The sequence below is a fragment of the Lepisosteus platostomus genome, chromosome 16 (assembly GCF_059453375.1).
Source record: "Lepisosteus platostomus isolate fLepPlt1 chromosome 16, fLepPlt1.hap1, whole genome shotgun sequence".
Classification (NCBI taxonomy): Eukaryota; Metazoa; Chordata; class Actinopteri; order Semionotiformes; family Lepisosteidae; genus Lepisosteus; species Lepisosteus platostomus.
Genome location: NC_142626.1, coordinates 20,112,047 through 20,125,140, shown reverse-complemented (window position 1 = coordinate 20,125,140; position 13,094 = coordinate 20,112,047). Strand labels below are relative to the sequence as shown.

The window sequence follows — 13,094 nt, the reverse complement described above, 5'->3', positions numbered from 1 at the left end:
TGTTCGCTTTCAACCTCAGCCCCGACGACGAGTGCACAGGACATTATTCACTTATCAAAACGGGTAATCTGAGAGCTGAAATACACTTCGCGCTACCGCTACCCACTACAGTTAACATGGTTGTGTACGCGCTGTTCGACAACGTGATAGAGCTGGATATGAGACGTCAAGTCATTTACGACTTCAGCTAAAAAGCACGGGAGGCCACACAACCTGCACATAAAGATGAACACCAAACAGCTGGAAGACATTCTAACCCGAGACCGCTACACCCGAGACAGTTTTCTAGGCATGTTCCCCAGTGATGCCCTACCACGCGAGAGACTGGCGTGGCGCCCGTTGTGTTTAATAGTTAATACTCACCCACACGACCGCCCCGGTGAACACTGGCTGGCTATTTACTTACCCGACGACGAGGGCGCAGAATTTTTCGACTCCTACGGATTTTCACCCGAAGCCTTTTCTTTCCCAAGAACATTATTGATTTCTTAAACAGAAATGCTAACTCCATATTTTACAACAACAGACAATTGCAAGATTCTTTTGCAGTGACCTGCGGTCTACATTGCGTCTTTTTTCTATACCATAGATGTAAAGGTTTATCTTTTAGAAACATTTTAGAACTTTATTCTACGAATGCAATCCAGAATGACCGCCTGGTGGAAATGTTTCTGAAAAACCGACGTCGTGTGAGACGGAGACCCCTGTACCCATTCAAGCCCTTTGAAAATACGAATGTTCAATTATGCGGGTGTTTACGACAATTTAAAACATGTCATAAATGTTAATCGATCGTCTAAAATATAAAATGAAATCGAACCATTTCGACGTCTGGGTGGTTATTATTTAAAAAGAACACAAAACATGAATGAAAATCAACACAATATTTTTATTATACATTCGCTGTTATAGCGCTCAAGCTTTTTTTAATACATGTTACAGACAAACCATTTTTAAACATATTGCGCATGCTTTTTAATATACATTTCAAGTCATTTAACACAAACACACATACCCAGAGAAAAAATGTTACAAAGACAACCATGTGGGTCTAGGTATTAATGATTGTCTCCTTTCAGCGGTTATCTTAGAGACCGGGTCGACCGTCGACAACTCTACCGGTTGTTTTAAAGTTTTGACCGACGCTGCACACCCCGGCGGGGCAGCCTTGAGTTTTTCAAGTAGCTCTCGGTTACCAGCGTTGGCTAGCAGGGTGCCCGGCACGTTGATTTCTGCCATAGCCTCCATGAACACATCCCAACCTTTTGGCTTCTTACCGACAGCAACTGCTTGCTGCTGCGTGAGAGCCCTGACAAGATCAATCATGTGAGAGCCCTCAACGGGTGCCCCCTTGTACACAAATTCCCCTTTTTCATTCCAGGCTATTAATGGTTCATTGCGGGCCATGGTCTTTAACAATATCTCGGCATTTCTCCGGAACCGCTGAGACACGCTGTCCAAAATATACCCAAAGTCAGCCTCGCTCGATGACGGCGGTTGTGCTAACGTGCGTGATAGTTCGGTGGGTGCATTTTCCGGTAGTACAACGGTTAAAGTCCCCTTTTCGGAAGTCTCCTGGCGTACTAATGTCAAATACCGTTGTAACACCTGGCTGTACAATTTCACTTTTTCATATTCGGCCAGATGCGAGTTCTGCAGAATGTCACGCATTTCATCATCCAACCGACGGGCTGTTATTTTTCTTGCATCGCTTTCGAACCCAGACCGCTCTCGGAGTCGGTCGAGCTGTTTCTGAGGTACCAGGTACATTTTTTCAGCGTGCTCCATTATTGACGTTGTAGAAGCCCCGTAATCAGTGGTACTGCAATACTCAACAGGGTCCCGATAAAACCACCAGACTGGTTCACCAAGAGTCTCTTTCTTTTAAGAGAAAGACCCTTTCGACTCAAAGTCTTTATAAGTTTACGCTTTCTCTTCAGGGTCCCAAACTGCTTAGCAGATAACGGTATGTTCCCTTTCAAGGTATTCAAGGTGATTTCAGCTATGGCCTGTACAAGATCATTTGTAATTCCGCAGAAAATAGCTTTCCGCTGCTTGGGGGCGGCTTTTACCAGAAAATTTAAGAGAGTCAGGTTTCTCCGAACGCGTGAAGACATGACGACGCCCCGAACGTGTTTTTTCGACTGAGTCTGTGGTTGTGAGATCACCGACTTTTAGATTTTTTAAATACATAAGCCGTGGGTACATCTGGGGGGAAAAGACCTGTTCGCAAGCGATAGTCATCTGGGGTGTCTGCATTTAAATCCACCAACAAGTAACCGAAAGTTTTTTTAGTAGCATCATCGAACGCTTCCAAAAAAAATTTGGCTTTACCGGGGTACATCTGCCGGGACAGGGTTGTAATCTGTAGTTTATCTCTAGGGTTTTTAAACAGCACCATGTACTTTGTATTTAACGCTATGGTTCTACTTTTCCGGCCTTGACAAAACACATTTTGGACGATATACATGATGCTGAGATTTCGGTGGTGTACGTATTTGGTAAAAGCTTTTTCTATCTCATTATTTTCACACGCAGACTCCATCAAATCATCAACTATAATTAAATTTACACTACCCGGCGGCAGTAGCCGGTCGTCGGAAAACGACGTCGGTAGTCCTTCTATAAACTGAATGTATGGAAATTTCACAAGCAACTCGTTGTATAGAGGTTGCCAGCAGCTGTAACACCAGACTATGTTTTCGGGTTTACGAGTCATAACGGTATCACCGCTCTCCAAGAGCTGTTTTATAAAATAACTTTTACCGCAATTCGAGGGTCCGGACAAAATGCATGAAAAAGGGTGTTTTAACCTGACATCCATCGTGTTAATATCCGTAGGGCAACGATGTCAAATTTTCTTGCAGCACCCGCTTGTCGTACACCACCTTCTGGGTTTTCTTTAAGGTCCGGGTCTCAATGCGCCAATCCTTTTTAACACGCACGATCATTGGCTGTTGAATAGAAATGTGTTTAAATTCCCGGCACTCTGCATAAAGGTTAACGCCATAGTCAAAAACCAAGTCCCGCAGACTCTCAAAGTTAACTTTTTCACAATTGTTCACATTGAGCGTAATGCCTTTTACCTTTAAACAGGCTTTCCCTCCAGACAGTTTGTACCCGTACGACTTGGGTCCTGTTGATACAAACTCGGTGATGTGTTGACCAGCATCGATTTCGCTGGTCAGCTCACCCAAGTAGTCACCCAGTTCCGGATTCCACTCACCCTCCCGCTCACAAAGATAACGGAATCTGTGTCGTGGTACAGACAGCGGCCTTGCAAAGCACTTAGCAGATTGTATAACTCCAAGCGGGCATAGGCGGTTGTAAAGCTAGCGATGAAAATGTTAGTGTTTGAATGGCCCGTATAGTGGTGTTTAGTGTGTTTCCACGTAACACAGGCTGTGTTTTCATCGATAAACTCGCAGGCTGACACTTCATGATATGGCGTAAATAAGTACCTGAACAATTCATCGGGGTTTCTCACAATGGTGGTCTATGGTAAATTGTCTCTTTGTCCATACTTGCCCCAGAAACTGTTCAAGGCAATTTTTGAAAGCTGTCTTTTGGCCGGATTCTTTTTAATGTTGCCGGGGTCCAGCCGGACACCCTCTTTTTCATAATATTCGCTGATATATCTTTGTTGTTTCGCGACATCTGTACACCACTCTGGAAACCCCGAAGCTTCCTGTTTCCCTTTTCAGATGCAGTTTGATGTAGTCGGTAAAAAGATCGTGTGAGGCCTTTTCGAAATGCCAAATTTCGTCAATTTTACACACTCTATACCCCAGATCTAAGGCCATCTGTAATTCAGGGGTGCACCAGACACCAGTCAAGGTGCGATCTTCATCACCGTGCTCACAGGGGGTGGTCTGTTTTGTTTCAGCACACGTACGACAGTGTGAAAAACAGTTTTTTGTCAATTTTGGCTGGAAGATCTGGAAAGTACAAACGTCTGGGTGGGTAAACTTTCACCTTCGCTAAACCGAAATACCGTTTTAAATCTCCAAAGTTGTTATATATTATTCGGGGGTGCCCCAGTGGGTATTTTTTAGTTTTGTTCACAAACGGATACAGACTGGTGAAATCATAGTAATGAATTTTTTCACCGGGCTGCGCTGTGTAATACAAACAAATCGCATTTGTTCTCCCCCCAAAAAGCGACTCGTGCGGTTGCAGAGGCTCTGGTAACTGCGCGGCTGTTAGAAATTTACCCAAGCCCCCATTTTCAACAAGCATGTCTCTGAACTCGTGCTCCCACAAAACACGCACGTTAAAACCTCTCATTTTGAGAAAATTAATTTTAACCATCGTCTTTCTGTACAACCAGCCAAAAGTAGTGTTTGTCAGCGGATTAAAATCGTTTTCACAATAACAAACGCTACAACCGTGAAAAAAGCAACCGTTGAACTCAAAGGCTGTCGGCACTCCGTCAATTACAGCATAACCATCCAGAAAATATGGGCCAACCTTGAACTCACCTGCCGTGGTTAACGCGTGTTGGATTTTAACGGGCTCTGTGTGTTCGATATACATAAGCCACTGAATGCTGGGTGTAGAAAATCGTTTTTGCTGGCGGTGGTAATTGTCATGGGGTAGCAACGCAATCGTCTCTTCCTGTAAAAACATAAGTCTGAACATGGCCATGCAGACACTAGCGATGGTCACAAACTGAAAGGGGTCGATGCAGACAACGCAGGCGGCCCCTGACTCAGTCACGCGTGTCTGTCTGGTCATATTCATGACCTCGTCCCGAAACCTGATACAGCCTTCTCTTAGAATTGCCACATCCAACTGGCAGTAACGTTTCAACTCTCTCTGTAAGTTAAACACACTTCCCCTGCATTCTTCATACCAAACCAAAAACTCGGCTTTCTCGCTCAGCAGCATGTAGTTAACGCCGTAAAGTTCTGGCAGAGGCATCGGTCCGACATAATTTTGGTTTTCTGAAGTGTTCATCAAGTGTGGAAAATGACCCTTACACTCGGGGAACCCCATGGCGGCCGGCAGTTTGCTTAATTTCATAGGCAGAAAGTTTAAAGAATTGATAAATCTGATGTTCAGAGCTTTTACGGTCATACACATTATCTTGCCACCCTGATTAATTAGTTCAACGTCCATCTTTTCAGCTAACAACTGTCTGATCACTAGGTAATTGTCATATCCCTTGCCATTGTGCGATTTGAACGTATGGTTTTTGAAACGTCTATCGATAAATTTACACACAAAATCCTTCAGACAAGTTTCACCATAAACTTCCCAGCTTCGTTTATTGTCAATATGAAGGGCGTGGACGTAATTTGGTATGTGTGTCCCTGTTTCTTGCATGCATTCAAAGTCGAAAAAAATGTTCTTGTTTGAAATTTTGGGGTTGTCCAAAGGCGGTACGTAGCACAAATGTGTGTCAGGGGTGTCGATCACGTTGTTACAACGCGAGCACAGTTTCTCTTTACATTTGTGACTTGCGAGGTTATAAACCCCACATTTCTCACAAAAGACCCTGCGCTCACACTTACTAACACCCGTCGCCGCATTCCGCAAGTGTCTCGCCAAACACTGAGTGCTACGACAAAAGACCTTACAGGCCGGGCAATTCTGAATTTCAGCATCAATTTCGCAACACTGGGGATCTAAACAGGTTTTATAAGCTTTAACACAGGCGTGTGCGTTCTTGTGGCTATACGCCGCATGGCAGTTAGTGCAAAAATACGCCGCCCCCACAAAAGCTTTAATATTTAAAACCCCATAAAAATGCTCTTCATGCAGTAGAACAAAACTTATTTTAGAATTTGGTGGTGTGGGCCCCGTTGTAAAATATTTCCAATCACCCTGGTCGTGGTACAAAATTTTAATGACCACCTTTAAATGTTTTTCAAAAGCGGTAATGTCTGACAAACTAATTTTCAGATTCTCTGGAAAACCCAACTCTTTGTGCATCCGTTTAGCGCCCTGTAACATTTCCCCATCGGTACAACCTTCATTCAACAAACCGTACACACTCCCGGCGAAACACAGTGTAATGTAAATCGATAAGGTGCGCTTTTTTCTGAGCAATTACCCGGCTGTACAGAACGGATTTAAATCTTCGGGGGGCACCCCCCTGCATATTCCTAACTATCGTCACCACTAATCGGAGGCTGTCATCGGTGAGAACCTCTGTGTGGCTCTGTAAGAGGTCTGAGATGTGGCTTAAAAAATCGGCAGCATTTAATTCTCCGGGGTGTCTCCTGCGTGAGAACAAGGGTTTGTTAAAACCACCCCCAGTCAAACGCAGCTGTACAAAATCATTCGCCCCGATGTTTGGAGAAAGTTCATCCAATATTCTCTGGACTGCACCATGCACAGCGTCTATAGCCTGTACATACGAGGTTATTCTGTCGAGATTAACAAAACGAAATTCTTCGTGGTGCTCTGTTGCTCTAAAATTATTATAAGACCTGTTATAACTACGTATACGCTCCAGGAAAACTAAGGGGTCTCTATTCGCCCCTGCACCGCCACCAACCTGATTCAGATCGTTCAGTACAACCGGTTCTCGGTTACCGCCATCCTGTTCTGCTACAACACCCTCTGGCCTTAAGTTATTTTCTACCACTGCATTCTCATTGCGTGGTTCGGGCGACCCTTGGGAAATCTGATGCCTCTCTCTGAATCTTTGATGACGCAACAAACATGCTTTTTCCAGTTTAATTCTTTTATTTATGTACAAACGCTTGATGGTGGCAAGCGGTCGGTCTTTTAAGCACTTTTTAGACCGCATGTTTAGTCATTTATCACCGGGGATTTGCACCAATGAAGCATGAAATATCATCATCATGGTCTGAAATCCTGAGTTTAGAGTGGCATCTTCTGTAGAAATTATATCTAAGAGGTTAGCGGTGAAAACCTGGATCTGTTTTGGAAACAAGGTCTGTACACCGGCTAAAACCGCTCTTAGACGCTCTAAAGCTCGTTTTTTGGACACCTCATTAGTGATCGCCGTTGATAGTGACTGTGTAATACCGTACACTGAATCTAGCCCATCACCCAACACCAAGTCTTTAGGCACGTTATGATTTCGCTCCGAAGGCTTGACACGTCTGGCTTTGGTCAGCGTCTTAACAGCCGTCTCCGATGCAGTCACCACCTTAGGGTCCGACGTTTCCGCCACATTTGTTTCGCCGCGCATCGATACAGCTGCTGTGTGAAAAAATAAAAGACTTTTTATTACCACGCCAATGCTCCACATCTCAAAATCTGAAAACTACACTGTGATAAAAATAAAAGACTTTTCAACACAACAATCAATGAAATCTAAACTGTCAAAGTCAGAAAACTACGATAACTATGATAAAAACGCCACACATGTGGCGCATCCTTACACAAAGTGCTGCGGGTGAATGGAACAAGTTACCCGGACATGTTGTTACACCGGTTTCCTTGACGGCTGTGGTGGCGCTACTGGGTCAAGTGGCGTGGTTAACGGCCTGTAGACCCTCGCACAGACCAGTCGCTTTAAACTTTAAAAGCTAAGCAGTTTTAAAATAAGGTTTTTTAACACTCCCAAACAGAAAACTACGCGAAGTAGGATCTTTCAGCGAATTAACATCCTAACAAAAGTAGTAACGTTTACCGTAAGTGGATCATAACACATCTTGACCACGCTTAAATTATATTAACCTTTGCTTGTTGATTTCAGACATTTGAGCTCGTTGCCCCAGTTAACTTGTTGGCTCGTCGCAGTTTATTTTTTGAAAGTCCGGGGTCTGCACGGAGTGGGAAAATACCATTAGTGAAAAAATAGAAAAACGGTGGGGATTTTTATTATAGACACGTTTAAATGGCCATGCTAAAAGAATGTTTTATATAATACCGACCTCTTCTCTCAGGCGATCTGATAATATCCCCTGCACCGTCTGGTATGACGTGAACATCTGCATGTGTCTCCACAAGGTTTTGGGTTGGTAATGCAAACCCCAAACGAGGTTTTTAAAATGTGTAGCGACTTGTCCCTTCGCCCGCGTCTGCGGAATAGACACATACGAGTTTTGGTGTGGAGTATATACCCCTGTGTCTTTAAGACTCACATTGTCGTAAAGCGTTATTCAAAACATTGTCGTAATTACTCACCAGTGTTGTGCTGTGCCGTAACTGGTCTTTTTACAGCTGTGGTTTTCGGGGCTAATGGAAATGAATGGATACACACAGTCACGACCGCATTACGGCACAACTCCCCGGTAATTCCATTATAATCATTCAATATTGCCTAGTATACAAATATTATACAACGTTTTGTAACTATAGCTAACACGAGACATGCACCGTGACGTTGTAATTGTCTCACAATAAGCCAGATATACATACCGCTGAAATTCGTGGAATCCTCGTCTTCGTCTATCAAGTCGAACAGTGTTAAGTCTGTAAATAGACTATCTTCAGACTGTTGTAATTGATCGGCGTGATCCATTCTGACAAGTTAGGCGATAACGTGAGACTGTAGGAATTGGAATCCAGCCAAAACTTCGCCTGTTAAACCGCTGGTACTTATACTCAATCCGATAAACATTCTCTTCTAAGAAACACACATGGCCCCCCCATAAAACCATTAATCTTAGGTATCGTTGGGGGTGCACGTACTGGTCTGTAGAAATTATTTTAAGAAACATTTTAGAAAATGTTTTAGACCGTTATAATGTTAAAATCTATATTATTTTAAGGCATACAACGGTGTCTAAATTTCATAGCTGTTAAAACGTGTCGAAAATGTGCCGCGGTGTCTTTGTTTGATTCACCAACAGACCGCTAAGAATATTATCAAGCAAAATGTTTTTTATTATGTATCTGTTCTTTATAGGGTCATGTTCACAAACCAAGCTTGACGTTTTGAGGTTTTATTTTTTCGCGCTGCGCTGTTAAGAACATTTTTGCGTGAAATACATGTGGTGCTTGTAAATTAGAAAACTTTACGTGAATTTAAAATGTTTGTAAACTTTCCCTGGGTTCCCCCCCCCACTCTGCATTCCAGAGCCTTTAACTAACCCCCACACACCGCCCGTCTCCAATAACATCTCAAATTATCTCTACTACGTGATTTTAAAACTTTAAGACCAATCCGTTAAAGTATGAAGAACAACACCCCATCATTTGTTGTCTGTTAATACCTTAAAGACTTTTATGCTTGCGCTGTGTGGAAATTTATCTCAAACTTTCGAAAAAGCTGTCGCGAATGTGTTATTAAAAATAAACTGTGTCTTATTACGTTATTTTAAAAACTTTAAGACCAACCTCGCGTGTTTAAAATTTATTTTCTGGTGAAACACATCATTTGTGTTTGCGTTGTGTGTTAATACTTTTAAAGTTTAAAACTTATAAACTGATAAGTGAATATAGATCGTTATAATGTTAAAATCTATATTATTTTAAGACATACAACGGTGTCTAAATTTTATAGCTGTTAAAACGTGGCGAAAATGTGCCACGGTGTCTGTGTTTGATTCACCAACAGACCGCTAAGAATATTATCAAGCAAAATGTTTTTTATTATGTATCTGTTCTTTATAGGGACGTGTTCACAAACCAAGCTTGACGTTTTGAGGTTTTATTTTTTCACGATGCGATGTTAAGAACATTTTTGCGTGAAATACATGTGGTGCTTGTAAATTAGAAAACTTTACGTGAATTTAAAATGTTTGTAAACTTTCCCTGGGGTCAATTTTAGCCCCCCTCCCCCACTCTGCATTCCAGAGCTTTTAACTAATCCCCCACACACACCGCCCGTCTCCAATAACATCACAAATTATCTCTACTGGGAAACAATTTTAAAACTTTAGGACCAATCCGTTAAAGTATGAATAACAACACCCCATCATTTGTTGCCTGTTAATACCTTAAAGACTTTTATGCTTGCGCTGTGTGGAAATTTATCTCAAACTTTCGAAAAAGCTGTCGCGAATGTGTTATTAAAAATAAACTGTGTCTTATTACGTTATTTTAAAAACTTTAAGACCAACCCCGCGTGTTTAAAATTTATTTTCTGGTGAAACACATCATTTGTGTTTGCATTGTGTGTTAATACTTTAAAACTGATATGTGAATACTTTTCGCTCTCGATAAATCAGGGGGGTCATCACAACCAATTGAAAAATGTCTTGTGTTATGTAGGCGTGTTACGCCATTGGCGCATATTCTTAAACGCTCCGGCTTGACAGGGTCGCAGCGCGTCCCTGGAGCTGTCAGACACCGCCCGTTTTTGGGAGCTGCGAAGATGGCTTCTTTGTGTGGAGAAACAATGGGGTCCGCTACTCTACAAAGTGAAGAGGTAGGCGGCTAAAATATTTTTTTCTGATCGTGGAATTGTTGTATCGGTGCTTAGCGTATGTCATTTTAATACTTGGTCTTCTTTTTAGCAAAACCCGACCCCACCCTCTGTGCCCTGTGACAGCGGCGGGGGTGTGAGTTCAGCTGGGGTACCAGATGTTGAAGAACAGCCGGGTGCTAGCGATGATACCATGCTACAAATGGTAAATATTAACGAAAAACCTTAGCTCAAAAGTGCGTTAAATGCTCGATATTTTAGGTACAATGCATGTCTATTTTGTTAAGCCTTCCTTTTCTTTTTCCTTTAATAGAATAAAGAGGATGTGGACGGGTCAATCTTCAGCCTACCGGCACAAGTGAATGTCTCGTGTCTATGCTTGTGTGTTCGCCCAAATGTTAATAAAGCTGATGCCCATGTCCCTAATGAGCCCGATGTTATGCCCCAGATTGTGAAAAGAGTAGTTTATTGAATCTTCAAACACTGTTTAAAGGGGGTCCTGGTTGATGACTGCCCGGCCTGTTTGATTGACCATCCCGGGCAGCGGGGTCACACATGCCTGTCTGGCGGCTACGCAGATGGGTGTGAAGACGTGACATTTGCCGCTTTAGAAATTTATAAGTCTGTCAGTTTAGCCCGAATTTTATCGGCTGTTCTGTACACCGCCCGGTGTCTGGGTTCGTACACCATTACAAATGACACTGAGCGGTGCATAAAACAGTTGCTAAAAAATATAATTGAGGACCGCTCCCCACACGAGCGTGTACACGCCACCCTTGAACAGCTGGATGAAAAATTAGTAGACGTGACTTTTGATGAGTTGCAAAAGAAACACTATTCTTATTTTTACAGACGCAAAAAAAAAGATCTATGTAAAATGTGAATACAGATTTCACTCTGTTTTACAGACCCAGGTGTGCTATCGTCCGAAGAATGAAGAATTTCGAATGTATACATCTGAATTCTTACTAAGAGTGCTTTACACACTTCTCTCTACAAAGCTTGATATGCAAAACAAAGAGTCGAATGCTAATGTCCTTAAATTTGTTAAGAGAGATAGATGTGTATGTCGAGAACTTGAGTGAAATTATTGCAGATCTGATGTTTTCAGATCAGAAAAGGAAGCCTGGGGGGTTCTACAGTGTGTATTCCAAAATACAGCGTGTTTTGCACAGAACCTGTGGTAACACCATCCCGCTGATTACGCAGGCAAATTTTTTTGCCCTGCTAGATCGGATCGCCCAGTGTGGTTCGCATGGCTTTAGACACGGGGAGCGGAAGGGGGTTATGAATGCTTTTTCAGATGCCGCAAAGTTTCTCAGCAATGTGGGGGTGGTGGTTACGCGTACCGAACTAATTTTCCGCACCAACATTTAATTGTTGAATGCAAACAGGAGCCGGTAACACATGTGTGCTGCGTTGTTTCAGTGTTTGAAAACCCCTGTTGAAATAAAGCGGTTCACATTTCACATACTTGCAAACTGGAGTCTGTAACTTGTGTAAAAACTGCTGCTGCGTTGTTTCAGTGTTTGAAAACCCTGTTGAAATAAAGCGGTTCACATTTCACATACTTGCAAACTGGAGTCTGTAACTTGTGTGAAAAGTGCTGCTGCGCTGTTTCTGTGTTTGAAAACCCACTGTTGAAATAAAGCGGTTCACATTTCACTTGGTGTTTGTCCTGCAAATTCTTTCCGCGAGACTTTACGCAGTCAGTGTGTGTGTGTGTGTGCTTACACCCCTGCTGCTTTTGAGACACGGCTTGTGCAGCGTATAAGCAGCCTGGCCAGACAACCACTCGACCACCCGGCCGCGGCTGGCGCTGCTCACACCCCGGGATCTCGCGGCCCGCACCAGACTCCCCGCGCCACCGTAACTACCTGATTTCCGAGGGTTATAATAGAGCGCACTCAACCCCGTGGCAGACATGGTCCCCTTCCAAACCAATACACACTTTCACACACCTAAAGTGAGGGATGCGCCGCCTTGGGGCTTTGGGACTCTGAGGCGCCGGACGGCCCGGCCGGGGGGGGGGAGGCGGGAGTTCCGACCCACACCATTGGCTCCTGAGGGGGCGGGACATTCACAAATAACAACACGACATTGGCTGGCAAGGGGGAGGGACAGCCAACCACCGCGGACAACCATTGGCTGGAAAAGGGGGCGTGGTACCTGTCAAAAGTTTGACGAAAGGTGTCGCTTTATACTACTCGTACCTCCTAAAGGTATAGTTCGCACTATAGGGGTTCAATGCTTGATAGGAATAGCGTAAAATCTTTATTTTGATAAGAAACTAATGTAACTTTATGCCTTTTGCCTCAAATTAGAATTTGAGCTTATTAAGCTGTTTATTTATTACCTGTTACATGTGGTATCTTTGCAACTTTCACTTTTCCAATTCTGTACTTTCCAACCATTTCCTCATCTCTTTCCAAAAGCCTTTTTGGTTGTATTTTTTTTATTCCTAATAATATCATCTATTTGAATAAAATGATGCAGTACCGATCTGAATACACACAAATCAGCCTCACAGTTATCTTGAATTTGGATTGTTAAGCATTGTGCTAATGACCACATTAATGTGTTTCACAGGACACAGTCTCTAAAGGGTTGGTGCGGTGATCACCTCTTAATCAAAAGACCTGTCTTATACAGTACCTTCCCTTGGTGTTTCAGTAATGTCTAAGACACATGGTTTCAGTCTTGAAATCGAAGAGCTTATAACAGGGTCTAAGGTTTAGGCACATGTGCTGTTCTCCTTGAATATGACTAACAGGTTCAGGAAACCCTCCTAAACCATCTG

At 43.0% G+C, this 13,094-nt stretch overlaps 2 long non-coding RNA genes across 3 annotated transcripts; one reads left to right on the top strand and one right to left on the bottom strand.

Moving 5' to 3' along the window:
• Positions 1–869: 869 nt before the first annotated feature.
• On the bottom strand, positions 870–8,648 carry LOC148647008 (uncharacterized). Of its 2 annotated transcripts, XR_015927614.1 has the most exons (5): positions 8,344–8,648; positions 8,110–8,160; positions 7,857–8,003; positions 7,660–7,745; positions 870–7,179 (listed from the first exon to the last, which is right to left on the bottom strand). It is a non-coding gene; the product is annotated as an uncharacterized LOC148647008 (long non-coding RNA). The 2 variants fall into 2 exon arrangements; XR_015927613.1 differs by lacking the exons at positions 8,110–8,160; positions 8,344–8,648 and having other exon boundaries at positions 7,857–8,029.
• Positions 8,096–11,959, top strand: LOC148647007 (uncharacterized). Its single transcript, XR_015927612.1, has 4 exons — positions 8,096–8,216; positions 10,141–10,297; positions 10,386–10,499; positions 10,608–11,959. It is a non-coding gene; the product is annotated as an uncharacterized LOC148647007 (long non-coding RNA).
• The last annotated feature ends 1,135 nt before the right edge of the window (positions 11,960–13,094 follow it).